The sequence below is a fragment of the Paroedura picta genome, chromosome 5 (assembly GCF_049243985.1).
Source record: "Paroedura picta isolate Pp20150507F chromosome 5, Ppicta_v3.0, whole genome shotgun sequence".
Lineage (NCBI taxonomy): Eukaryota > Metazoa > Chordata > Lepidosauria > Squamata > Gekkonidae > Paroedura > Paroedura picta.
The window spans coordinates 92,316,653-92,335,188 of NC_135373.1; positions in this window are offsets into that span (position 1 = coordinate 92,316,653).

Genomic DNA, 18,536 nt, shown 5'->3' on the forward strand with positions numbered 1-18,536 from the left:
ATCTCCATGTGTAATGTTAGAGGGAAACTAATATTTTCAAAATACTTCTCATACTTTGCCTCAGTAATCTTTGCAAAAAGTTGGTAAGTAGAAATGATTATTCCCAAAATATAGTTGACAGTCAATGGTTTGTCTAAAGGAAACTGGTAAAATTATGGAAAGCCAGCATTTGAACCATGAGCTTTCTGGTTCAAGGCTTCGGCCCCTTTCAGACAGCCTTTGTAATCCATTCTGGTAGCTGGTTGCTAATGGATTTTTAATGTCATTTCAGACTCAACTGTTTTAACAACTGGCTGCTAATGGATTTGATTTACCTTTTCATACGAAGCCGCTTGCATCTGTTTAGCATGGTTGAGCCATTCATGAGATTAACTACTTTCTTCCATTTTCACCTCTTCTTTGTGCTCCTGAATCACTGCAATGTGCTGTTTAATATGTCTACAGAACATCCAATAGTGCCTCTTCTCACTGCAATCCTCCTCATCCTTTAAAAAAAAATTCTAAGCTGATCGCTAGAGCGCTAGACCAATATAGCACTTCAGTGCTACAGCAAAACTAATGAGATGCCTTGGCAGAACGAGATACATTGAGATTGCAGCTATTGATACGTGAATACATGAATAGAGAAGTAACTCATTAGACAGCAGGTGCTCAGAGCATCAGTAATTGGTGTTACAGAAGCTGCTAAGAACAGCCATGATCTCAATGCATCTCAGTGGTACCAAAGCATCCCACCATCAGCAAAGCATCTCAATGGTTCCGCTGTGGCACTGATGTGCTATATTGGTCTACCACTATAGCCCTCAACTTAGAACATTCCCCCAAAAAAGTTTGAGGAAGATCACATGTTGAAAAGGGGCAGGAAAAAAGCACAGTGCTGTTTGAAATAGCTGGATCATTTCAGAGATGGCTCATTAACGGAATGAAATTCACTGCATGAAGCCTCTGTCCCTGTATCGCTTTAATCAGAACTGAGCTAACAATGGATAACATCCAGTTTAGAATGGTAATGTGAAAGGGGCCCTAGTCACAATCCACTCTGCTACATTATCTCTCCATTTAGGGCTGATTCACAGGTTCAAAGGCAGGACTTTGGAGTGTCATATGCAAACTGGGACTTCTGTGCCTCCCAAGCACATGAGGGCTTGATTCTGATAAGGACCACAGCCCAAGTGATGACGGCATTGTCCTTCCTCTGAACTAAAACAGCCCATTTATTTGTTTAGTTGGGAAACTTCCATGTAGATATAAATTTGTCTGTTATTTTAATACAGCCATTTAACCTTCTATGGGACACTGCTGAATTATGTCGCTTTCAGAGTACCATCTGAATGCACAGCATCTACCCTGTAAACATATCAGCAGGAACTAAATTTTCATGCCACTTTGACTTCATGACACAAAGGCAGTTTCAACATACTTGAATGTAAGCACATTTACTGCAATGTGTACTCTCACAATGTGAAAGAAAAGGTTTGCCTGACTGTTTACTCAGCTCTGTTGTGCAAGCCCCTCTTTAAACATTTGCTCAAGATTTCCGTGGCTTTCATCATGCACACACCAGCCTTTTCACAAAAGGCACAAAAGACAAAGGAGGGTTTCATGTTCATTGTGCTAGTGCAGCACTCACAGCCCACATTTGGCCTTTTTAAGTAAGGAGAGAGGGCATTCATGCTTTCCAATGGTTTTATATATACCTGGCTTAAAATAGAACTGCAGAAATAAACATCAACTAAAATGAGGGGACCAGAGCACCTTCCTTTCAAAGACATGTGAACTGTTTCAGTCTTTTTGCTTAGAATAATATTTTTTAAAAAGCAAGAAAAATATCAGAGGAGGTTGCTACTCTTAACCTCTGCCCCAAGCTGGTTCTCAATAGTGAAACTGAATTATTTATTTTCTTGATGATGTTTTTTACTACCCTAAGAAGTCTCAAAGGAGCTGACACCCTGCAAATAGGTAAGGCTGAGATAGCTTTGAGAATTGTGACTGGCCCAAAGTCATCTAGCTGGCTGCATGTAGAGGAGTGGGGAATCAAACCTGGTTCTCTAACACACTGATGGGTGGTTTGGACTGATACCTAAGTCCATGAAAGAATGACAAGTCACATTTGAGATCTCCATTGGCCATTCTTTGAAACATGTAGGATATATGAGGGCAGTAGATTCCAAAGTTTAGATCCATCTGTCAATGAATATCAAAGATTTTAAACAGCTTTATTTCTTCTGAAGAAAGAAATGTCTGTTCTGTAGTATCCCATAACGGAACATGAAAAACACAAATAGCTGTCATATACAACTAATTTCAGAAAGCTCTACTGAAGTGGTATCAGGATGCCACTACCTCTTCAAGTCAGTCATAATCTTTGTCTCAGGTAATGTCCCAAACTCTTGCAAGCTCCCATGATACTTGGGGCATTTCCACACCCTTTAAATATAGTGTAACGTTTACCATAAGTAGTCATTATATTCCAGCCCCTCCACATGTCGCCAACATCCAGGGCCATTCCACATGACTTCAATGTTGCAAAAGGCTTCCAAATTGTAAACACTACTAATTTGAAGTTATGCATGACGTCGCACACAATCTGCCACACTCCTGAAACCGATCCGCAAAAAGCGATTTGTTGTAGCACTTAAAGGGGAAAGTGGATTCGCCCTTCGAAAAGCGCTATGCTCTTGCAAACAATCTGCAACACTAGTGAAAAAGACCTGTGTGTTCCCATTGTTGCGGTTCCAGCCAAGTCCCTCCCCCTGGCTCTCTCCTCCAAACTTCCGGTGAAGCGATCGCCATTTTTTTTTCTTGGAGCAAGCAGAAAGCAATGAACCGGCGAGGCTTCATTCACCCAGTGAGGCTTCTCCGGCTATAGTCCCTCCACAGAGCTGCTTTAAAGCTCCCCTAAGTCCCCAAGCACAACACATCCCTGTTTGCAAGTTCCCTTTATTTTCGGCCGAAACTCACACCCGTGCATGGGGGGGGATTTTTTTTCACTCGGGGGGCATGGTAACGATGAATCACCAACTCACAGGCCAGCTGCCAGCTAGATGGGTCTCTACGTTAGGAGGAATCAAGGAATCAAGGCATATCCGTTGCAACATGTGTTTTTCTTTTTTTTAAAAAAAACTGTTCTTAAAGGGAAAGGGGCTTTTCGGGAGCATGATAACGGCCGCCCATTGGCTGTTCGTTTGATTGACGGCCAGGGGCGGGACAAAGCACTGAAAAAATCGCTTCCTTTCTAGCGATTTTTGGTGAGACCGGAAACCTGTGGGAAACAATTGAAATGCCACTGGATTCCACTACAGTTTGGTGTAGTGTTTAGGAGTGCGGACTTCTAATCTGGCATGCTAGGTTCGATTCTGCGCTCCCCCACATGCAACCAGCTGGGTGACCTTGGCCTCGACACAGCACTGATAAAACTGTTCTGACCAGGCAGTGATATCAGGGCTCTCTCAGCCTCACCCACCCCAGAGGGTGTCTGTTGTGGGGAGAGGAATGGGAAGGCAACTGTAAGCCGCTTTGAGCCTCCTTCGGGTAGGGAAAAGTGGCATATAAGAACCAACTCTTCTTCTTCTTCTACAAAGGAAGGTATGCGTAACTCGAGATAGCACTATTAAAAATAATGTTTCCGCTTTCAGGAACCAATTGGCAGCACTGGTTCTGGTGCGGAATGGGCCCCAGAGTCCAAGCAGCGACCGGCCGGCTATAGCCACCATTTTAAAGCACTAGTTGGTGAATCCCAAAAAGTGGGATTTGAATCCCAAAAGTGGGATTCGCACCCACCTCCTTTTCCGTTCTCCTGGGGAAGGGATTTTTTAAAAGTGAACTGCCTGGATCAATGAATAGAAGTAGAAATAGAATGCAAAGGCCTGCATATGGATTTTAAAATATTCATCCTTTCATGATAATGTAAGTCTGAAATTGTTTTTGAGCAATTTATGTCAAAATTATGTTGTTGAGTTTGCAAACTTCTGTTTCACTGTTATTTTAAATTCATGAATCAATGGATATATGGCATATGGGCTATTAATTAAATCTTAATAAAACTGAAATCTGATTTTACCTCAGAGTTATCTATATTGCTACCTTGCCCCTCTATGTTGGATAAAAGATTTTGTTAATTTAGAATATAAAAACTTATTGTGTGCCATTTATGTCCTACAACTTAAAGGAGGCTCCTATTCCTTCCCTCAGGTTCCTAGGCTGAGCAAAGAGTCAATATATTATAGTGAAACAGGGTAGGACAACCAGAATTCTTCAGGAAAGAAGATAACTAGGATGGATCAGTCAAAAGGGATAATCTGATTATTGCATGTTAGTCTGTAAGGTGTTCCTAAACTCTTGTTAGAAGATGTGAAGTGAGCAGTGATTCAGGAAAGCTCCCTCTGTGGTCTGTCTAATTTGATGGGATATTTAAGCCTTGCTTTTGCAGCCATGTCCGCATCACCCACATCAAGAAGGAACCCTCTTCCCACCTGGTCCCTTTTCTTACTCCCTTATCTTCTACACAGACACTTTTTTAATTGTATTGTTTTGTTCTGTATTTTATTGAACTGTTGTTAGTCAGCACAAGTTAGCTGGCTAAGAGTGGTGGCATAGAAATTAAATTAATAAAATAAATAAGACACAAAATCTTTCCAATTGCCAGAGTCAAACAAGTCTTGCAACATAAGAGATATTTCCTTATAGGTCTTTATTTCCAACAATAACTGCTGGCTTTCAAAGCATTTGATTTGTATAAACAGTGGCTCCTGTCTACCTGACTTTCTCTTATGCTTTGCAATTGCTATTCATACAGAGTAAGATGCATTTATCCCCATTCCCTTTGTATTTATTACTAGCTTAAGCTTTCAAAGAGACAGACATGGGGGATGGGGAGAGAGAACAAAGAGAATCATTTTTCTTGCATTTCCTGAATTCCCAAGAGCATCTTCTCCATAATATGTGCATTCCAATCAGTGCCACACAGAAGCAAACACACTATAACAAACCATTATGGGAAAAAGAACAGAGAAAACTGTATCTGGTGCTGAGAATACTGGTGGAGCTGCTGCTACTTGGAGTACTGGTGCATTATTTCTCTTGAACTTTTCTTTTGCATCTAATTCCACTGCTACTCATACTAGGGCAAGCTCAGACTGGGACTACTGTCCCTCAGGCAAGCAAGCAATCAAAGCTGGAGCTCACCATGTTCCCCGCCATGCTCCACTTCCCAGTATTCCTGCTAGCTTCTGAAGAGCTGCCTGGCTTTCAAGAAAGAGGCCATGGAGATCTTTTTCTCACATGATGCGAAAGCCATCTTGGCCAGCCCCAGAAGCAACAACACTTAAGCCCGGAATGGAGGCAGACACTGTACCAAGGACATCTGCTTCTGATTCCACCTGGCATTATTACTACCCTTTAGTCACACACTCCAGAACAGAAATTCAGCAGGAAATCTAGTTAAAGCTTTGAGAACCAAAATCACATTCCAGATTTCAGAGGATCCTGAGGAAATTATTTTCTGCCTCAGTTTCTAGTCTGTAAAATGCCAGTCATGGAATTAATCTCCAGTCACTTAAAGCAGGGGTAGTCAACCTGTGGTCCTCCAGATGTTCATGGACTACAATTCCCATGAGCCCTTGCCAGCATTTGCTGGCAGGGGCTCATGGGAATTGTACTCCATGGACATCTGGAGGACCACAGGTTGACTACCCCTGACTTAAAGTACTTAGTGCACACAAAAGTGCTACAGAAATAAAAAGTCCATTAGGAACCTATTATTGAAATGGTGAAACTGCCATTTATACATTTCTCTGGCTGGATGCTTGAAACTGCCTTATTGTGAATCAGACTGTCAGCCAACCAAGCACTGTCTGCTCAGCCTAACAGCAGCTGTCAATTCTTTTGCATCACCTGCTTCCATATATTTTTAACTGGAGATGCTTGGGATCTGATCTGAGATTTTCTGCCTGCAAAGCAAATACACTATCACTGAGCCACAGCTCCTCTCCGCCATGAAGCCTGCATGCACATCTTCCATTGGAGTAAGTCTCTGTAGAGGTTCTGTCTCCATATGGGTTTATTCAAGGACAGCACTTCAGAGAATTACGCAGTCAGTGATTGTGTCAGATTGCTTTGCTACTCAGACTCATGAAATTCAACAGTCATTAAACTATTCTGAATCCAAATAACTCTCCGTGATGCATCACCAACCAATTTCTTCAGCACGCACTCAGAAACATCCATTTAAGATTTCCAAATCACAACAGAAGCAGCAGCCTTTTGTGCGGAACTGCAAGATGCTCATGAAACGTGGTCGCTTCAAGAACACGGCAATTTTGTAGTGAAGGATTAATGCTTCCATTTGTTTTTATGTGTTTTGGGGCTGTTTGGGCACAAAGTCCATTGACTGACCACAGTGTAGGATGCCAAACACGCCAAAGCTATCTCACTGTTCAGACATGAATGCACAGTAAGCTGAGAATTAACTCTGCCTTTCAGTTTTCCAAAGTAAAAGCCACAAAGCCTACTGGCAGAACAAATAATATGTATGCTCCCTTCCCTGCAGTATTGTACAAATGCACAGGGTTGATTCACACTCTCCCCCGCCCCTTAATCCTACGGTTTTGCTGAACACCTCACAGTTAATGTGTTAACTCCCTCTGTGGAAAAGTATGATGTTTGAGGCCTCCCTGGAAAAGTAAAGTACTTGTGGAGATCTGAATGTTCTATGACCCGTGAGGACTATTTCAGTCTTGCATGTGGCTGCTTGATGTCAGGGGTGCTGTGGCTCAGTGGTGGAGCACCTGTTTGGTATGCAAAAGTTCCCACATTAAGTTCCTGGCACCTCTGGGTTAAAAACAAACCAGAATCATGATATGGTGATATGAAAGACGTCTCCTGGAGAACTGTATCCAATCTGAATAGACAGTATGGTCTCTGATTGGCCATAGCTTCATTTGTTATCAAGTATTAAACAGGAACACAGAAATGCTCAAATACTCTGCCCATGGTTTGATCATCACAGTATTGGCTGCATTCAGACATTACAGCATATAGGCTTTCTATGATTGTTGTTGTTGTTAGTTGCGGTCATGTCCAACCCATTGCGATCCCATGGACAATGATCCTCCAGGCTTTCCTGTCTTCTACCATTCCCTGGAGTCCATTTAACATTGTGCCGACTGCTTCATTATCTCCATCCAGCCACCTCATTCTCTGTCGTCCTCTTCTTCTTTTGCCCTCAATCACTCCCAGCATTAGGCTCTTCTCCAGGGAGTCCTTCCTTCTCATGAGGTGGCCAAAATATTTTCTATGATAGGCCTAACTAAAGTTTGTCATCACATTCTCCTTGCTTTTCCCCCTTGTTGTTAATTAGCAGTGGTTTGTGGGAAGGAGAAGATACAAATTTGCCCCAACACCTGCACTCCAGCCCTAGTGCAATGAGTTGCTTTGAAATCCAGGCCCTGACAGAGCTGCCAAAGTTTTACAGGGCCTGCAAAACAGCCCTCTTCCACCAGGCTTATGACTGAGGTCATGGCTCAACTGAAATTAAATGGGACTTCTCCTCTTCTTCTCCTTGCTCTCCTCATTTTATGGGGACTGTACAAGAACAATAAGCTGTGTTAGAACCGATTGCAAACAATTCTGAAAGTACCTCCAAAAGGAATGAAACATATCAACCAGCCTAGTACTGGGTCAGAAAAGCAGCAGCTATCCCAGGATCTAGACCAGGTTTGTCCCATCCAATGCTCCTGAAGATGCCAGGGATTAAATTTTAGGCCTACTGCATGCAAAACAGATGCTCTATCACTGAGCCACAAGTCACGCCATAGACTGCTCAGCTGAAGCCACAATTTCATCAGAGCAATAGCAGTGTGGGATGCACAGCCAAAGGGAGTGCACAGCTCCATGCTTCTCAATGTTCTGGCTGTCAAAGGGTCTTCGATCGATTCACATGACTGCTTTTGACATTGTGACATGAGAACTGTACCCTTAATAACAGACTAAATTAGTCTTTGTGTAGGAGTTACACAAAGCTTCTGGAGTATTTACCCTCTTCAATTGTTCTTTTTTGGCAGAATGTGGCGAAAAGTTGTTCAAGAACTTTTTTCCTTTTAGCACATTGCCACCTGTACAGAAGCAAACAATATCTCCAAACCACAGTCAGTTGACACTTACAGTTTGCTTTCTGTAAACAAAAAAGCAGCTGGGGGGGGGGGGAGAAATCTATGCAGTTTGCTATTGAGGTGGGTTTTCTACTCCAAATTCACTTGTAGTGGCAGGAAAAGAAAAAACCTCATCAGTCATTATGAAAATTTTGATCCAGGGAATCATTTTAAGTGTTCTGGAGTTACCGCCCTTACTCACAGAGCTGACAACCTCTGTGTGGTCTTCTGGAGATTTTCCAATAATACAAATAGTTTCCTAGACAGAGATCATTTGCTGGCAAGGGCTCATGGGAATTGTAGTACATGGACATCTGGAGGACCACAGGTTTGTCTACTCCTGCTCTACGGCATTCTCTCCAGCTGAACTTTAAGGTGACCACATTTTAACATTGGTAAAGCATTGACCAGGGGGGTTCTTGATTAAAAATTTGGTCTATATGGAGCAACAAAAAGTTTCATAGAACACATAGAACGCAAAAATAGTATTGTAATATATATATTTTTAATTTCAACATAAGTACAATTTGCCAGGTACCCCCAGATGTCCCTCCAAAAGTGGGACAATCTGGTTACCTTATTATTAGGTGATGTGACTACATATGGTCATTCCCTCCCCAAATGGTCAATGATGGGCCTGGAGGGGGTGGGAAAGGGAGGGGTCCCAGGTGGCTGTGTACACAGCTATACTTTCCAACTATATTCTGCAAGATAGCACCACTTTTGGGGTTTCTCAAAGCCAGAAGAATGTTTCAGGGGTTTCTCAACAATAAATAAGTTGTGAAAGGCTGCTTTAAACCCATGTAAATTAGTTGTCTAATATCTTAGGTTCAAACACACTTCATAGGACTTTTTCTACCCAGATACAAGAGAACTTGGTTTGGGGTAGAAAAAATGTAACAATACCCTAAATGCAATATGTGCTAAGTCCCCCCCCTGCCCCCCAGCTCTGAGTTGGGAAATACCTGGAGACTTTGGGGGGTGGAACCAGGAGTGGGCAGGATTTGGGGCAGGGAGGGACCTCAGTGGAGTATAATGCTGTGGAGTCCACCCTCCATGCTCTCCAGGGGAACTGATCTCTTTAACCTGGAGGCCAGTTGTAATTCCAGGGGATATCCAGATCCTCCTACCTGGGGACTAGCATCCCTACCCTGTGTTACTAGAGAGTTAACTATGAATCTGGGATGTAATGTAGAGCACTGCCTGATAGGTGTGAGAGCCCAGAAGAAAGCAAGTTCCTTTGTACCATGAACTAATGTGGAATTGTTCTGAGTATCTAGAAGATAGAAGGCAGGAAAAAGCAAAACAAAGTGTTATGGAATCCAAATAAAGTGTTATGGAATTATATTGGATGTTAAACTTTAAGAAATCCTGGTTCTGTCCTGGCCTTTGCAGTGATATATCTTGTAACACATCGGAGTATTTTAATACTTTATACACTTCATAGTTCAATGTAAAAACGGTGGCCTAATGAAGTAGTTCAACTTAAAACAAAAGCATATAACCCTCAATAAACAAACAGCATAGGAAGCCAGATCAAACCTAAGTTGTAAAGTACACATTCTGCTTACGAGATAAATATTCAAAACCTAAGTATGGTCATTCTGTTGTCATCAGACATCTTGTTGGCCTCTCCCTTCTCTTCCGTCTTGGCACTGAGATTAGTTCTTCTCTGCCATTTACTCAAGTCCTTAAAAATGAGTTTCAGGCCATGTTTGATAAAGACTGAAGGCCAGCAAACAAAGAGCAGCTTATAACATGCACCCACTTTAAGCTTCTTACATTCACTGGCAGATAAAAGCAGCCTCAAAAGAGTTTTTCCCCCAATAAGCACTTTACTACACCACCTTGTCTGTTGCCTTCCTTTGTTGAATGCTTGCATATTGGTTCAAGCAATAAACGAGCATTTTCTGAAACACCATAACAAGAGTTATTTTGAGGTCAGAAAGGAGCCAATTGCCTCCCATCTCAACATTCAAGAGGAAAGAGCAGACCTTGGGCAACAGCAAAAACTGTGCAAGAATGAAATGCAACAAAATTAGCTCCTTCACTCATAAACAGACTTGGTAGCCTCAATTATTGTACAACTGCAACTGAAACCATGCACAAAGCCACAAAACCAAGCTAGAAATAGCAAACTAAGCAATGTTTGCAAAAGCCCAAGTGAGACTAGAGAAAACAAACTGAAGCTGAAGTTGACCAGTTAGAGGTCCAGCTTCAAGATCACACCTCGAATACCTGGTGTGGGATCAATCAATCAATTCTTCAGTTACTCATACTGGAAAAAAGGACATTTTTCACCCTCATTCCTGAGTACTGAGATGACAAGGGGGGGGGGTCTCTGTTCATGTAATTCTGTGAATTTCCTAATCCTACACCATCACTAGCAAAGTCCAAGCCATGCTAACAACCAAAAAGATGTTAAAACCTACACTGAAATCTGAAAATTTAGCATCTGGCTGCAAAAGCAGATATGTCTTCAGGATTTTGTGGGTCTTTGGGGTCCATTCTGACCCTATATATTCAAATCAATAACATTCTGGACAACTGTACATTACTGTACAGTTACTGGAATCGCTCCTTGCAGTTGGACTATCCATCTTGGGCTCTTTTGGGGGTCTCTGGTGCCCCTCACTAAGTAGAATACATCTGGGTCTACTTATGCTAGAGAAGATCCTATTCCTCCTGCAGTTTCTGCAGCTGGAGAACAACAGTGCATAATGTGAAAACAATATCCATTTTCACATGCTAAATTAACTTTATGGCCCAATCGAGACCTAAAAATTGGGAAGAAATCTTTTTAATGGAAGGCTTGGACCAACAGGGGGATTTTTACATTGGACCAATTCATAGACTATGATGATGAGTGTTTGCGTTTTCTGAGCTGAGATCTAGATATGAGTTGTTAGCTTCTACAGAATGGCAATATTTACAGTTGCAACAGTTGTTGGTGTCTAAGTGTGACACTATGGCTGTAAGTGTCTCAGAATGCTCTTTGCTCCTGGTTGATTAATATGATGCTGATTAATATGATATGCAGAATCTGAGGGATTAATGGAATAAGGAGCTAGATGATTATCCATAGCAGCTCTTTAGCGAAAGACTGAATATGTGTCCCTTAATCACATGTTTGAGTGTGTCCAGTAATTCAGTTTTCCTGGGAAGAAGTTATTACCCCTATCAATGTTGTATTAGAATTTTTGAGAATACTTACACACTTTTATACTTTCTTTCTCTGAGGCGTATGTGTGTGCCCGCCGGCGCACCAATGCCCGCGCCTCCCTTCCCCCCCGTGGCGCTGGCTGCATCGGGAGCGACTGGCCACTTCAGGCACCGAAACGCCCAACCCTAGTGTTAACCTTTAAGGCCATTCGCAACTTGGGCCCTGCCTGTCAGAGGGACTGCTTGTCTCCTTATGCCTCCCGTGGGGCATTTCGCTCTGCGGGTGCTAATCTACTGGAGGTCCCTGGCCCCAAAGATGCATACCTGGCCTCCAGCTGGACCAGGGCCTTTTCAGTCCTGGCTCCGACCTGGTGGAATGAGCTCTTGGGAGAGCTCAGGGCTCTGTTGGAGCTATCAGAGTTCTGCTGGGCCTGCAAAACAGAGCTCTTCTGCCAGGTCTTTGGGTTGAGGTCAGAGCTAGGACCAATGGGGAACCCTCCTCAAGTTATGCAACAACATCCATCATACTACACCCGGGAGGGGGGTGGGCGGCTGCAGGGATGGGGGAGGGATTATACTGCCAATCTTGTTTTATCCTCTTTATTCCATGTTTTGTTGTTTTGTTATGGATGGGGTTTTATCATATTTTATGAGGGGGTTATATTGTTCGTCAAGAGTCCCCAGAGAGTGGCGGGCCAAAAATCTAAGTAAGTAAGTAAGTAAGTAAGTAAGTAAGTAAGTAAGGAAGGAAGGAAGGAAGGAAGGAAGGAAGGAAGGAATCAATCAATCAATCAAAAATACATACTTCAGAAAGGACCTGGGGAAACGGCTATATTACAAAGGAGTGGCAGTTGATGTAAGTGGACGCATTGCAGTCAGTCTCTCCATAAACATTTTTTCATTAATCCCTATTAAATTCTAGGCTTCAATTAAGATTTGGTTTTTACACCCCAATTTTCACTACCGAAAGGAGTCTCAGTGGCTTACAATCACCTTCTGTTCCTCTCCCTACAACAGACACCCTTTTAGGCAGGTGGGGCTGAGAAAGCTGAGATAACTAGAGAACAGGTCTAACAGAACTAGCCCAAGGTCACCCAGCTGGCTGCATGTATAGGAGTGGGGAATCAAACCCAGCTGTCCAGATTAGAAGCCACAGCTCTTAACCACTACAAACTGGCTCTTCTAGGATGCTTGTAGTGATTATTTAAAAAAAAAAAGATCAGGCAGCATAAAGAGTTCCAGAAATGAACTAGAGCTGAAATAACCTTTTAAAAATAATTCTGAAAGATTTGTGTAGATAACTTTAGAAGACTATGATATTTGCAGGCATAATTACAATGAAAGGTATTGTTTGAGACAGGTAATTAAACAGTGTAAAATCTGTAACAGATTCAATACAAATGTTTAAGTTTGAAATCAGGGGTGATTATAACTCACTAGGATGGCGTGTGTCCTCCTTGCCAGTCAAGACCAGGGAACTGATCTTCACTGAGCTGCTTGGATGTAGATTTATCCCTTTGCACTGTTAGTGTCTGCTTTCTCACAGCTGCCATCCCTTCCACCCATCTGCTGCTGCTGCTCCCATAACTGTTAAAAAGGCCTGTTATCGAAAGAAATAAAATTTTCTGCTAATAAGACTTGTGAGTTCAGACTTATTATTTAGACACTTCTGTGCACTTCTGCTGTCTGCCTGTGAATCCAGCTGATATTGTAGTTAGAAGGGGAGAACTCTGCTTAGGACTGTTAGTAACCTTTTAATCAAGTTAATTATTCAGTATAATGAAAATACACTATAAATAGCAACTATTCTACAAAGATGATGGTTTTAATATAAAAATGAAATTTGAAGAACACCCAGATTCTGCCATGACTTCGAATGTTAGACACACAGAAACCACAAGTGATGCTGACATTCTGAAGGTAAACAACAACAACATGAGGAATGGCCAAAATCAATTCAGAAAATCAGACACCTGGAAAAGAGTAAAGAAGCCATGGGCTTCAAAGTCATATGAATGACTCCTAGAAGACAGAACCCTCCCTCAGAGGGCACAAACCCAGAGTTCAGCAACTACAGCTCACATTTTTGAAAAAGGCACTGCTGAGTACTTGCTGGCATAACCGAAACACTAATTAAACATCAGCAAAAATGTCTAATGCTTGAGATAATCCCTAATGCTTTGAGCACAACGTGATTTTGCATAACTTACAACCAAACACCTACTTCTGCTTGATTCTGCAATGTCAAAATTCAGGATATGGAAGTAGTATAATACCATATATGCATGGCTCCAACTTGCATTCAGTTTTCCACAGAATAAAATCAATCTCTTTTTAAAGAAAAAGAAACACATGAATGCATAATCCAGTCAACATTAATGAGAAATCAAAGATCTCCAGCACATACTGGGAAGAGATGCTTAAGCTTCAGCCTCTTTCTTAAAATAGAACTTATTATTGTGTAGATTTTTTTCCATGTTTGTCCAATTATATGGTAAGTCAGCCATGCTGTTGTTGACCTACTTTGCCAGCCACACAGCATGCCTCAGATAGCTCTTAGGCTGTGTTTACAAGAAAACCATTCAAAAATATGTTGTGTCAAGACAACTGCCAGTGACATCCAGCAACTCCTTTGTAAGATGACATCAGTGGCTATCTAAAATTGTGATCCTATACATATGCATCATACACCGAAAAGGCAAGCAATCACACAAAAAGAAGGGGCTATACGTATCTATAAAGGACAATAGTTCTAAATCAGAGGAACATGCATGTTGCAGGGATACATTTGGCTAGCATTCATAGAACTGACACACAGGTTTTTCTTCATTGTGACCTTATACATTTCTGACCTCACCATAGGCGCCCTTGGAATACAGTGGGGATCCAAAGCACCTTAACAGCATTTGGGTCTCCTCCCTTTTATCCTCACAGCAACCTGATGAGGTAGGTTAACTGAGATCATGTGACTGGACCAAAGTCACCCAGCAAGCTTTCATGGCCCAAATGGGGATTGGAACCTGGGTCTCCTAGATACTCACCCAATACTCTTAATCACTACATCACACTAACACAGAACTGGCATGACCCAGTGATTTTATTTTATTGCTATGAGCAGTAGATATACTTTATTTACTTTCAGCATAGATGGGAGGTCTGCTAGACCTGAACTACTTTGTTTGCATGCCCAAGGGGATTCTTCCTATTCACTCACTCAACAGGACAAGCCACTTTCAATAGTGAACAGGATTGGGTCTCATAGGCAGAGAAAGCTCAACAAAGCAAGTTCTCAAATTCCCTGGCACTCATGTGAACAGCCTGGATAATAATCAATTATCAAGGTGTAGTTACCATGTTTTCAAAATTGAGAAAGGAGTTCGGCAAGGCTGTATACTGTCGCCTTGCCTATTTAACTTGTATGCAGAGCACATCATGAGAAATGCGGGATTAGAGGAGTCACAAATTGGGATCAAGATTGCAGGGAGAAATATCAACAACCTCAGATATGCAGATGATACCACTCTAATGGCAGAAAGTGAAGAGGAACTAAAGAGCCTGTTGATGCGGGTGAAGGAGGAGAGTGCCAAAGTTGGCTTGAAACTCAACATCAAGAAAACAAAGATCATGGCATCCAGCCCTCTCAATTCCTGGCAGAAGGGGAAGAAATGGAGATAGTGACAGATTTTATTTTCCTGGGCTCCAAGATCACTGCAGATGGGGACTGCAGCAAAGACGCTTGCTCCTGGGGAGGAAAGCTATGGCAAATCTAGACAGCATCCTAAAAAGCAGAGACATCACCCTGCCAACAAAAGTGCGTTTAGTCAAGGCTATGGTCTTCCCAGTTGCAATGTATGGCTGCGAAAGTTGGACCATAAGGAAGGCCGAGCGTCAAAGAATTGAGGCTTTTGAACTCTGGTGCTGGAGAAGACTCTTGCGAGTCCCTTGGACTGCAAGGCGAACAAACCAGTCAGTCCTAGAGGAGATCAGCCCTGACTGCTCTTTAGAAGGCCAGATCCTGAAGATGAAACTCAAATATTTTGGCCACCTCATGAGAAGGAAGGACTCCCTGGAGAAGAGCCTAATGCTGGGAGCGATCGAGGGCAAAAGAAGAAGGGGACGACAGAGAATGAGGTGGATGGATGGAGTCACTGAAGCAGTAGGTGCAAACTTAAATGGACTCCGGGGAATGGTAGAGGACAGGAAGGCCTGGAGGATCATTGTCCATGGGGTCGCGATGGGTCGGACACGACTTCGCACATAACAAGTTACCATGTTTAAAAGCTTCCAAAGTAACATTCACTACATAACACGCTCCTGTAATAAAAATCCTCCCTGAATAAGCACAGATCAGCACAAACCTTTGGGCACAGTTATTTCTTGCTACAACTTGTTGGATTGGATCCCATGATCACTTTCCATCTATGGAGCAAAACATTCTTGCTTCCAAGCAACCTAACTGCACCCTTCAGTCACTGCTTTGGGGTGGGGAGGTTTGCAGTAAGAAGGGGAAATCAGCAAAAATCACCTGTTCCACCCACCTGTGGAAATCCTCTGAGATGCAAAACAGTCACAAGAAGCTTGCCTTGTAGGTACTCTTAACCATCCACTTCACTAAAGAATGCTCTACTTTTCTACAAAACATTCTATATGATTGACTCACAATGGAAGTTCAATCATAATGCCAAGCAAGCTAAACCAGTAGAAAAATAAAGAATGCAAGTTGAAAACTCAACACACACTTGCAGAGTCCTTTGACTTTACAAGCCTGGGGGGGGGGGTTACTTTTATATTCACTTACTGTTACATCAAGGGGAAGGAATAATTTATTGTGACTAATAGGAAACCTTGGTTTTCTTCACAGAGTTTGTATTAATTATAGCTGCAACTTATGATTATAGCCTTTCATTGGAAAAGCACGGCATTTAGACGATGCAGTCACCAAATATGATATGAACTGCAGTGAAAGGAGTGATCAAAGCTTCACAAAACATTGGGGTCAACTGCAGAACTCGTATGGTTCAATTTAACAGTTGTTTCAGCCACTACACAGAAACATTGCTCCTCAATATGACTATAGCAGCATCTTCTCAAGTCTGCTATTTTGCTTTTGGTTTCTGATCAAAATCACTCACTGCATATTAATCTTTTAACATGACAATCTTTTTCTACTCAATGACACAAACTGATTTTTCAGGCCGCTTGGGCAAACAAAGCTCACCCATAGCAAAATTTAAAAGTTCATAGAGGAAGGTTTTTTTTTTTAAATTAAGGTCAAGATGTTGAAAAAAATCATAGTAATTAGATTCATTGTGAACCTTAAAGTTTTCACTAGAATCATGATTCATATGAGGTTGGTTCATCAGAAAATATGCGGTCAATAGGTAGTGTACCTGAATACCTTACAAAAATAGAACAGTTTGAGAAACATTTGAAAAGATTTGTTTTGCTTTCAAACCATGATTTCTCAGCCCAGCTAATGTTTGAGAAGATGACATATTTTCTGAATATAAGGAATTAAAAAGACCAGGCCTCTCAGTTACCTCAACGGCCTGGAAGCTTCCATTGGCAAGAGAAGATCTGTTACACATCCAAACATAGAGAAATCTTGCTCTAACTGACCTTTTTGGCAGTACCTGCATTTATGATCAAAGATGACTCATTACTTCAGGAGTGAAAACCTTGACTTGAAAACTGAAATCTGTAAAATGTGGCCACTTTTGTATACCAATGAAATTTGAAGCAGTGGCATCATGCACCAGACACAGAACCTTGTAAATCTGATAATAAACCCAAACAATGTTTCCTAGTATACTTTTTATAGAGGCACACAGTGCCTCTACAGCTACCTCAAAATCCTTAGAGACAGTTTGTCCAGTTTTTTAAATGGAAAATGTCAGTTGGAATCATTGTCTGGCACTTCCTGTTAAAACCTAAACATAGATACTAAGGACTTTCAACCTGCATTTCTCTTGCATTTAACAGCACGTTTAAGGGCTAAGGAGGGAGAGGAGACGAATACATCTGCCTACTAACAACTCTAAAGCCAGTTAAAAATGGCAGTGACGAACCTGAAAAAAACACCTCACATGCTAAGAACAGCAGGACAGAATAAAGGGTGACTACCATAAAATTGCAGTTGGATACCATGCAAAAAGCCTTATGAATTAGCAAACAGCTGGCCACAGAAGCAACAGGGATCTGATAACTAGTGCTGGTGAGAGCTTAATATCATACTTACCCCCGGGCACTGAATGCATCAGGTCATCTTGGACAAGTGACCAGCATCAGTTGTCCATCTGCAAGATCGGTGTCTGACAGTGCAATCCTAAAAAGCACTTTCCTGGGAGTATGTCCCACTGAATAGAGCTGAGTAGGATTCTGAGTAGACCTGCTTAGGTTGGCACTGTCAGTGACCTACTGGGGCGGGGGTCTTTGTTGATAGTACGTTTAAGGCTGCAAACAACTTTGCAAAATATAGAAAATACACTATGACTTTGCCACTATTAAATCCAAAAACCACTTAAGTGACATCAGTATTCAGCGTAATTGAGATCTTGCCTATGATCTTTGTTACCTAACTTTTTCAAATCTCTTCTGTACAGGGGAGAAAAGCCGTTGATTTAGAGGAATTGTATCTTCGAAGTTGATAACAGAACCAGCAATCTTGATTTGTACTAGCGAGGAAGCATTGTGGAAGTTCAAAGAGACAGGGGGCAAGTCTGCTTGAAGGTGGGTGAAAGTTCTTAACTAGGAAGGGTTAGGAATGAAATCACCCTTACCCTCAAAGGACCGTGTTAGTGATTCATAGCAGGGTGCCTATTCCAAATTCAGTATGTGTAAGCCTCCCTGTGCAAGAAAGCAACCCAACAGGCTGAGTACCATCTTGAGAAGCTTCCATACTTGACAACAGGAAGCCAACCATTCATTACATGTTCTGATACTCAATGGGGAGGGGGGAGCCAGTGAACAGACACAAGTGTGATAGACCAAGCATCCTTCATGTGTGGAAAAGGAAACTGCAAACTTTTTTTCAGCCACAGGAAACCACTGTCAGTGTACTTTCAATTGCTGTTTTATCTCTTGCAGGGGCCATATTTTCCACTGAGGTATAACCCCAATTCTGTTTCCTCAACTGCTTCAAATTAATTATCCCATATGTTTTAAGAGTCAGCATTGGCTGGAAACAGTTGTTGTGAGATCTAACAGAAAGCACCTTTTTCACCAACA